The sequence below is a fragment of the Cucumis melo genome, chromosome 6, assembly GCF_025177605.1.
Source record: "Cucumis melo cultivar AY chromosome 6, USDA_Cmelo_AY_1.0, whole genome shotgun sequence".
Classification (NCBI taxonomy): domain Eukaryota; kingdom Viridiplantae; phylum Streptophyta; class Magnoliopsida; order Cucurbitales; family Cucurbitaceae; genus Cucumis; species Cucumis melo.
Genome location: NC_066862.1, coordinates 31,401,300 through 31,412,613, shown reverse-complemented (window position 1 = coordinate 31,412,613; position 11,314 = coordinate 31,401,300). Strand labels below are relative to the sequence as shown.

General features: G+C 30.2%; 1 long non-coding RNA gene across 1 annotated transcript; it reads left to right on the top strand.

The window, feature by feature from the left end:
* The first annotated feature begins 431 nt into the window (after positions 1 to 431).
* On the top strand, positions 432 to 2,954 carry LOC127149978 (uncharacterized). The gene is made up of 3 exons (XR_007821898.1): positions 432 to 783; positions 2,424 to 2,496; positions 2,756 to 2,954. It is a non-coding gene; the product is annotated as an uncharacterized LOC127149978 (long non-coding RNA).
* Positions 2,955 to 11,314: the final 8,360 nt, after the last annotated feature.

Sequence of the window (11,314 nt, the reverse complement as noted above, 5' to 3'; positions counted from 1 at the left end):
TTTCACTCTTTTCAAGAAAGTGCTTTTGTTATTAGTTTTTTGAGTAATGGCCTCAACTTAGTATAAAGAGTTGAGTCGTTACATTTGAAGAATTATATATGTGGATGTATAATTAATTTGATTAGTGAAGATAAGAATAATTACATTATGGGAATAATATAATTAATTAAGAAAATTTGATATTGTTATGAGGAGAAGAGAAAAAAGAAGATAAAAGTTATGATGTGATAGGAAGATTTAATGAGGAAAGAATAAAATTTTTGGTGTGATTGGATAATAAATGAGGAGAGATTATGAGATTTATTTTTGGGGATAGAATAAGAAAAAAAAAGAATAATAATAATATAACTATTATTATTTTTCTTTAAATATGACCTCGTGAAGTGTGATACTATTCATCATCTTCTTCCTCAACACAAAAGAAATCCTATTGCACTTTCACAAACCTTAGCCGCCACCGTCGTCACCGCCCCCACCTCCGTTTGCTGCGTTTGTGTTTTCGTCAACCTCCGCCGCCCATCGGTTTCTTTCTTCGATCGTCTTCCGTCGCATCCTTCAGTCGTGCAGCAATGCTGTCGATCGAGCCAGTTCTTCGTCGCGCAACCAAACGTTAAAGCCGAATGCTAGCTAGCCGTTAATTGTAAGTCAAGTCGTCAGCTGCTGTTCGGGTCTTCGTCAAGTCACTCGAGCCGCTTCCAATCTTAGATCCAAGTCGCGTAACTCGAGCCGCACGTGGAGACGAGTGAGCCGAGTTCCTGGTCAGCGAGCCGTCCTTTGGTAGAGGTAAGGGTAGAAGAAAGCTAGCGAATGACAATAAATGACCATAACGTGCTATAGGAAAACTTTTTGCTTCCGATTTTACTTTACAGTGATGTTTTCAGTATTGTTTTGTATTCTTTGACTATTTCCTTAAAAAGTAGATAGAGTCTGAATTAGAAATTTATTTTAGATTTATTTCTACATTATTTATTTATTTATGATTTTTTACTGTATATTTGAGGTTTTCAATAAAAGATAGTTTTATCTTCCATTTTTTTTAGAAAGTTTTTATTTTCCTTTAAGTAGTAATGATCTTGGCTTAGCATAAAGAGTTGGGTCATTACAAAAATTTTAAAATATTACCACTTTGATTGATCTGAAAACTAAAGTCTTGCATATTTGTTTTCTTTTAATTAAAAACTTAAACCCATTTTTTTCTTCTTCTTTTACAATAATTTATATATTTCTTAAATAAAAGGGTTGAATTCTTAGATAAATTTCAAAAACAAAAAAAAATATTTTTTTTTAGTTTTCAAAATTTAGCTTAGTTTTTTTAAACTATTTACAAAAAGTAGATAAAGAAAGTAAAACGTTCAAGATGGAAGTAACACCTATAAAATTAATTTTCAAAAATGAAAAATAAAAACTAAACAATTACAAAACGTGAGCCTAATGGTCCAAATTTTAACTTTGCTTAGATGCTGATTGAATTTGTTTTTCCTTTTCCTCTTTTATATAACTTTTTGAGATCTATGTATTGGAAGGCTCGCCCTATGTACAATTGTTTTTGTTTTCACTTTGCATTCCACAATGTGTTCTCTTTTGCAATTCCCCACCATAAAACTAAATTATAAAATTTAAATATGCATACATGGGAAACTTAAAACTTTTTTTTTTTATATTTTCAGAGCTATTTAAAAATTAGTAATTTTAGATATAACAACATAAACCAAAATATTTATAAAATATAAAAAAATCTTAAACCTATCGCTATAAAAATAGTTTCTAGAATCTAAAATGTTGCTATATTTTTTGTAAATTTTTTTTTAATATTTTATCCACTTACAATAACTTTCTTTAAAAATGTTTAAAAATTGAATGATATATTTTATAATAGACAACAAGATTTTGTATCAATTGGTTTTTAGTTTACTTTTCAAAAGTTTGTAACAAGGGATGCAACAAGGCTTTTATCAAATTAATCATGATCTTGTTGTTAATTATTTTAAATTATTCTAATATTAAAATAGATTTTATCAAAAACATGTATTCATCTTTTTATTAATTATTTTAGACGACAAAATTTTTAAAATTATTATACATCTAGTTTCTATACTTTTAAAAGTTTTTGATGTTGCTATATATAATCATCTCATAGATATTAAAGTTGATCCAAAAAAATCTCTTGAGTGATCAAGTTAAATTTAATAACATGTGAATATTGATCTACATAGGATTGTTTTGGAGTGTATGTATATATATATATATATATATATATATATACATACTGATCTTATCCTATTTCACATGTTATATTTGACTATGTGATGATGATTATTATTTAACTAATTTCGATAAAAATTAACTTTGAGTTAGTTAGATAATATTGAAAGATAAAGTTTGAAAGTGTTAAGAAGGGAAATTTTGAATGGTGGTTTTGGCAGGGGTAGAACATGTGAACATGTGGGAGGAGACATGTTTCAGAATGTTCCAAATGGAGATGGTATTTTCACGAAGGTTAGTTTTGCTTTATTTTCTTGCCATATGTTCTTTTTCTTTGTCATTTATATACGACTATGTACGCATGTGTCTATATATATATATAAACAAATAAATAAAGTTTAATTTAGATAAATTGGTGATCTCGAGGGACACCCATGTGGGTACGATTCTAATAGATAAGGTTAACAGTACATCCTATCCATAACATGTACATAATATAACATCATTATAACATGACGTAAGTATCGATCATATCATTCTTAACAAAACGCAGTCGTCATCATCAACATACTACTAGTCATAAACAGAATACCGGTCATCATCATCAACATACTACCAGTCATTAGCATAGACGTGGAAGCAAAACTGAGTCCCCATATGACATGCCACAGATCCTTATCTGTCACTCGTCAGGTATGTATTTTATGATACTGTAACGACCCAACTCTTTATATTCTAGCTCCAATCCTTAATATAACACCCAAATAATTTAACCTAATTAATAAAAACTTCTTAAAGAAAGATGTTATATTCATTTTTCACAATAATTATATTTCAATATATAATTATCAATTTTTTTTAAATAAATACAATTTCTTCTCTTTTCTTATTTACCCAATCATAACAACTTGTCTCCAGAATCAGGATTTATCTTTCTGCAAGAAATTTTAATTATCTTCCACAATAATTAATTTTTATTTATCTTTATCTAAAATAATTAATTATCTTCCACAATAATTAATTATTATTTATTTTTCTCCAAAATAATTAATTATCTTCCACAATTAATTATTATTTATTTTTCTCCAAAGTAATTAATTGTCTTCTACAATAATTAATTATTATTTATCTTTCTCCAAAGTAATTAATTATCTTCCACATAATTAATTATTATTTATCTTTTTTCAAAATAATTAATTATCTTTCACAATAATTAATTATTATTTATTTTTTTCCAAAATAATTATCCTTTTACAAATAATTATATTTTCCCAAAATATAATTATTTTCCTTTTTCTCTCTTAAAAAAATATCTTTTCTCCAAAATACATATTATATATTCCTTAAATAATTATATTTCAACAAATATAATTATCTTTTCCTCTAACATAATAATTATATATATATATATTTCCACATATACATATAATTATCAAATCTCGAACAAACTTTCTACTCTACAATTTAATTAAATAACATACATAGTTATTTAATTTAATTCAACTTCAATGATACTAAAAATCTACAACTTTACTTAATCCTCTTAACCTACCATTTAATTAAAAACTCAACAAACACCACATGCCAAAACCTCTAATTAATTAAATATTCATCCAAAAAATATTTAATTAATTTCAATTCCCACAAAAATCAAATAATTCTCATTAAATAAATTCAAAATAACGCCCAATAAATTAAATCTAATTAACCAAAATTAAGACAATTAACTCCAAAATTATATTAATTTTTGGGACGTTACACCCAGGCCCAGGGCTTGGACCAAGGATTCGAAATTCAGATCTCCGACATTCCCCTGCAACTTGACATCATCATTCTTACTAATTGTCTAAAAAGCTTATCAGAGTGATAGTTGTCTCCACAAACCAACACTAGTCCTTTCAGCATGACTTTTTCTCACTAACATGCATCATAGGAAAATTTCCAAGAGGTCACTATATAGAATTGTTTCGTGCTAAGCACGCTTAGTTTTGGAGTTCCTATGATTAAGGCACCAAAAAGGAAGGTGCACCTTATTGGTAGGTGTTTACATTTTAATTCTTTTACGTATTTCTTAACCTTACTTTCATGTCTTTAGAATCACTCTCATTCAGATGTGATAATGATCTATTCATGTCCCCCTCCTAAACTCAGGACGTAACAAGTCTGAGGTAAACATAGCCTAAAAGGGCAATGGTAAAGTGAGTTTGACTTCGAAGTTGTTGTAGAAAAAAGGAACAATTGCAAATAGAGAAATCAGAATCAAAATATTAATATATAACAATTTTTAAATTTTTTTTGCAAATATAGTAAAGTCTATGAATGATAAGATTTCTATCAATAGACCCTCATATCATTGATGGTATATCATTGATAGACCAGTCTATCTACTAGTGATAGAAGTTTGTTATATTTACAATTTTTTAAAATGTTATTATACAGTACTTGATTTTTATCCCTAAAATTACTATCAATACCCCTAAAAAATATAATATTTTCATATATTTTTTTTGCTTTTTTTCTCTAAAATAATAATAAAAACATAATAAAAAACATTCATTGAGGTATGAAAACGTTTAATTAGATGTTGATTTTAATTCATTTGAATGTTGATGTGTTTAATTAGATGTTGTGTGTTATAAATTTTGGATGGTTAAGTAAGTGGGTTGGATGTTTAGCTTTTGGCACGTTTAATAATTTGAATATTGGATGAAGAATTGTATGTCATTTGCTGATTTTAATTTAAAAAATTTAAGTGTTTATTAGTTTCCTTTATTTTGTTGATGGATATGAGTAGTAGGAAGGTGAGTTCTATTGGTAATAATAAAATGTCTCCTCCTCCCCCTTTTAGTACAAGCAAAACTCTTAAACATATACCATCTCTACCTCCCAGGTCCCAAAGAAAATAGATATAATAAACCAAGTTCTTATGTGTGGGATATTTTACAAAAGTGGAAGTGAGTGCTAACGATGGAGCTAGGTGCAAGTGTAACTATTATGGTAAGTTTTACGGGTGCGGAAGTTGGGAAACTAATACTTTATGAAAGCATTTAAGAAATAAATGTAAAGGGTACTCATACGGAGAAGAAGATAAAGGACAAACTACCTTAACTCTTATACTTACAATTGATGGAAAGGAAACCAATACTAGTAATTTTGTGACTACATTATTTAGCCAACCGGCATGTAGATTAGCATTTGCTAAGATGATAATTATGAATGAGTTATCATTCAAATTTTTTGAGACTGAGGGTTTTAGACACTTTTATAGTATTGTGTGTCCTAGGTTTGATGGTCCATTGAGAGTAACAATTGCTAGTGATATATATCAACTTTATTTTGAAGTGAAGAAAAAATTGAAACCATTTCCGGTTAAAAGCTCTCAAAGAACTTGTCTTACAAAGGACACTTGGACTTTGTTACAAAATGTAAACTACATGATAGTCACGACACATTATTTTGATTTTAAATGGATTTTACATAAAAAGATTTTGAGTTTTTGTTAGGTTGCTAAACATAAGGGGAGACTATTGGGAAGATGATTGAACGTAGTTTGTTGGAGTGGGGGATTAACAAAATTTTTACTATCATTGCTAATAATGCAAGTTCCAACAATGGGCTATTTCTTATGTTAAGAGAAGACTCAAAAGTTGGAAATCTATTATTGCTTTAGATGGAGAACTATTTCATATGAGGTGTTGTGCTTATATAATTAATGTTATTGTAAATTATGGATTGAAAAATATGTATAATTCTACTGTTAGTGTTCGTAATGCTGTGAAATATGTACAATTATCACCTAAGAGAATGAGAAAATTTAAAGCTCATGTGAAATAAGAAAAAATCCAGCACAAGGCTCTTGTTTATTTATATCTAGCAACTATGTGACATTCTACATATTTAATGCTTGAACATGCAATTCAATTTTGAGAAAGCTTTTAGAATTTTAGAGGAAGAGAAAGAGGAATTGGATTTTATTGATTATTTCCAGGACGATGATTGTGGAAATAATAGATTGGGGCACCCAATTAAGTGTATTTGATTGGTTGACTATAAGTGTGTTTATTAAGTTTTTGAAAGGCTTCTATGAAACCACCACAAATATAAGTAAATCTTCATATATGACTTCTATTGTTGGTTATAAGATTAATAAAAATTTAGTTTGCTTTGAACAAATGGAGCAACAACACCTACTTTACTCTCAGTATGATGACTATGAATATGAAAAGGAAGTTTATAAGTATTGGGGTAATTCGCTTGATCATTGATCCTCCGTACAAGTTAAAGCACTTGAATTATTGTTTTTCCAATGTTACGTTTATGAGGGTGATGTTTTTAAGTATATAGGTGAGAGTGTGAAGATATATTTATATTGTCTATATGACTTCTCCAAATCATACCACAATCTTTCCACTCAAGGTATGTAACTCCCCAAGATTTTGAGGTTATTTTTTCAACATAATCCTCTTATGTTATCAAGATTCTAATGTCATTGGGTGTTATGTTAATTGAGTTTGATGAGAAATAAAGGAAAATAGGTTTATAATAATATAAGATAATATAATATTTAATAATATAATTATATATTTCTTATTACGGAAACTTTCATAAATATAACAAACTATTAAAATATTTACGGCTCGTGTAATAAAACCCATAAAGTTAGCTATTTTTTAAATATTTCAGATTTGTTCTTCCATCTTTTTCTCCTCCCTGCGATTTTTTTATCGTCTTCCTCCTTTACTCTTCTTTTTTTAGATGCGATTTCTTCCATCTTTCTTCTTTTTCTCTTCTTTTTTTACGTTGTTTAAATTTGGGTAACCAAATCTGATTTCTTTCTATCATCTTTCTTGTTTTTCTCTTTTTTTTTTCATTGCATGCATGTCTTTCTTCTTTTTTCTTTTTTTTTTTTTTCGTTCACTGCGTGCATCGTCTTTCTTCTTCTTCTTCTTTTTTTACGTTGTTTAGATTAGGGTAACCATGTCTAAAAGATGGTGTATAAAGAATCTTAAAAAAAATCATTTAGCCATCTAGGTTAGGGTAACCAAAGCTAAAAGATTGTGTATAAAGAATCTTGAAAAAAATCGTTTAGCCAAATCTAAACATCGTGTACCAAATTTTGAAAAAAAAAATGTTTAGATTTGGGGTAGCCAAATCTAAACGATCGTGTAACCCAATTAATTAAATGATCGTGCAACCACGATAGAATTGAAAAATAAATCTAAACGATCGTGTACCAAACAATAGCCAAATCTAAACGATCGTGTACAAAATATATTACGAGTGTTACCAAATATATTACGCGCATTATTGATGGAACATTTTTGGTATTTTCCATGGCGAGCCTGTGGGCTTTTTTCGTTTTTAGAATTATTCTATACATTATAAATATTTTGCCGCTTTGTTATATTTTTTAAAAGACCCCTTATTATTATATAATTTCTTTTCAAAGAGCCCCCACGCGTGCCTCCTTCCTCTTCTTCTTCTTCACCATTGACCCGCCTCCATCTCGCCTCTTCTTCGTTCCTTGAAGCTGCCGCTGTCACTTCAGTTCTTTGTCAAGCCCCTGTTCGTTGTTAGCCCAAGCCACTACATCTCGAGCCGTTCCCTTTCCGTCAGTTATCTCCTCCGTGTCGCAACGTCCAAATATGAAGCGAGTGGACCGTGTCCTCTTTGATCGATCTTTGTTTGCAAAGCTTCGACCGTCGGTGCGTTTCTTAATTTGTAAAGCCCAGACGCCTGTGGGTGTGAACCATCCTTCCCCATTGATGGTGCCTCCTTTTTCAGCTGAGCCCATCCCTCAATCTAAATCGTTCGCATTATTCATCGGCTTCAGGCTTGTTCGCACAACATGCCCTACCAATTCGAGCCACCATTTGTTTCTCTTGCAGTCGTTTGTTACCGCCTTGGCACACCATTGTTGGTTCAGTTCGTGCACTGCTACCCTCCTCATGCTGTGGACCACTGTAAGTGTTGGGTAAGGGTTAATTTGTGAATTTTGTAGCTTCTCATAACCATTCTAAGTGTAAACGTTGGATTAGTTAATTTGGAGTTACTATTAAATCCTTCAAGGTGTTGGCGCCCGAGATGCTAAAGTTTCCAACAAGCTTGACTTGGAGTTCGATTCTCCCTTTACTTGGGTATGTTGTAGAATTTGCAATTGAATGTTTTGGTTGGGTGACTTTACTTGATATAGTGTTTGAACCCCTTATGTTTATATTTAGGTTGGTTCATTGGACTTTGATTTAAGCAAGAATCTTAGCTAAGCGTAAGGCAATGGATTTCTACTACTGGACTCAATTTAGAATTGAAACATCTTGACTGATATGAAAGTATAAAATAATGAATGCACTGGTTCGACTGTTATGTACAGATAGAAAACATTGTTAGTTTACACTTTTGATTGAGTATAGACGACTTGACTGTTATATATAACTTAGACATATTGATAGGTTGTGCTGTAGACTAAATATAGATGATGATGGTTTGACAGTCATGTGTAGTTTGGATATTGTTGGGTTGTGTTTGTTGACTAGATGCATTTGATTTGACTGTTATGTGTAGTTTGGATAGTGTTGGGTTATGATATTGACTGAACGTAGATGAATTGACTGTCAAGTGTACTTACATATTGATGGTTTGTTCCATGGATTGGAAGTAGATGGTGTAACTGTGATGTATAGTTTAGTTACATATATTGATGGACAATACTGTTGACTGGTTGTGCGTAGAGACTGAATTGTTAGTTTAAAATGTGTTTTGATACGATTGTCATGGACTGTTTAGAATGGAATGAGGGGTAATTGTTAACTTTTATCTATGGGGTGGTATACCTTGTAGGCACGGCGTCCTACGGGATCACCACATGTTGTGTATCCTTCGAAATCACTAGATTGAGATATGTATCCGACGGGATCACTAGACTGATATGTGTATCCTATGATTACTAGAGTGATATGTGTATCCGACGTGATCAATAGACTGATATGTGTATTCGACGGAATCACTAGACTGATATGTGTATCCTACGAGATAACTAGACTGTTATGTTGCAGGGTACCCCCTAATAAGAAGCTAACCGTTATTACCCCTAGTAGAATCAATAGTGGGTCTCTTACTGGGTATAATTTATACTCACCCTTTTATGTTTAACTTTTTCAGGAGAAAGGTAATGCGAGAGGTAGACCGATGAGAGACAAGAAGGATTCGTAAATGCCCTATAGGAACGTCTTTCTTTTAATGCTTCTGCTTCATGTTTTACTTATTTTTGTTTTGAGGATTGAAAATGAGTCAAGTTTAGGACATGATCTATTTGTTTTTGATGATTTCATGGACGATGTCATGAACCTTTGAAATTGTTTGAAATAGGGACCGAAGACAATTTTCTTTATTTTTGGATGTTTGATGATTTTAAATAGGTTTTATGAATTTTTATGTTTTGATGAAGTGTCTTAGTAGTAAAGTAATGACCTCAGCTTAGTTTGAAAAGTTGGGTCGTTATAAGTTAGTCATAGCACTAATGATTCTCAACGATCAAACACTATTACTAGGAATGAAAATAATCACCATATATAATTTTTTAACTTTTAATTTAAAATTAATAAAAATATTTTTAGTATATAACAAATCAAACAATCTTTTACCTAAAAAGCTTTTCTTGAAAAAAAAAAAGTTACCAAACACATGTTTTAGTTTTAAGAGTTTTAAAAAAGATTTAAAAGAAAATCCATTTCTCAAATACAACTTTTTTTTAAAAAACCCATTCCAAACGTATCCTTTACCTTGGAGAAGCATTTATAAATAAGTTTGGGTTAGATGTAATTGTTTGAGAAAAAACAATTGTCTTTAACTTGTCAAACCCAAGAGTGGTGCATGCAAGCCCCCATTTTTTTCTTCTTTGCGTGAGACCCATTGACTCCAACCTACAAACTAAACCACCAACCAAGACATGTCGTCAACCATTGCTCACTAATTAACGATGCTACCGACCATCGTGGGTAAGTCATTTCATCAATTGATGTTGTTCGTTGAATCAACCTATGATCACAGAATTGCCGTCGCCGACATCACGAGTGTTGTCACCTATTACTGCCACTATTCATGTCATGCAAGGTTAAAAGTGACTAACTCTCTAAAAGTGCTTTTGCTTGTAGAAAAGATCAACTACATTTTCTAACAAAACATTATATTTTAATTTGGCTTAATCATGAAATTTTTAGTTTTTGTTATATTTCCTAATTAAGTGCAATAACTTTAGAAGTTGGTATGACTTTAATTTCCTTTAAATCGATAGAGACTTGTGTTGGGAATGACTATCATTGTACTATTTTATAAGAGTTGGAAATTAATAATTATTATTATTTAATATATTTTATAACACAAAAACCATAATTCTTTATATATATATATATATATATATATATGTTTAAAGAAAAGTATTGGGTGATCCCTTTCTTTTTCGATAAAACAAAACCCTAATTTTCTTTCTCTGAGCGTTTTTCTTTTGATTCCATTCCTAACTCTGACGAGTGCACATTTGAGAGTTTGGAAGTTGTGTAAACCTTGGGGAGCAACTCGACATATGCGAATTAGCACCGAGGTCGCGTTGAATTTTGCTTTCAAAGAAGTGGTTTGACACAGTACAACAATGATGATCAATGTTTGTTTTTCCAACAACTTGACCCTATTGTAAAGTTTGTTCGCGGCCCAAAATATCATTTCAAAAAAGAATCGAAAATAATTAGATAGATACATATGGTCATGTTGAATAATTTTATAATCGAATTTTTATTTGTGAAAGTTTTTTCTTTTTTCAAGGCCTATATATATATATATATATATATATATATATCTTTTAATTAATTAACCTTTATAGAAAAACTTTATAGACAAACATTTTTACTTGGTTAACTTGGAGGCATCATAGTTAAGGAAGAAATTATGTGAAAACTGTTTGACTTGAGTGGAATTACTCAAAAACGAATGTTTTTTAAAAATACAAAATGTTTGAAAAATTACATTTATAAACATTTAGTTGATGTTTATATTTTGTAAAACATAAATAAATTTATTCTTTAATGTGAAATTAGACAGCTAATGTAACATCTCGTTGTTA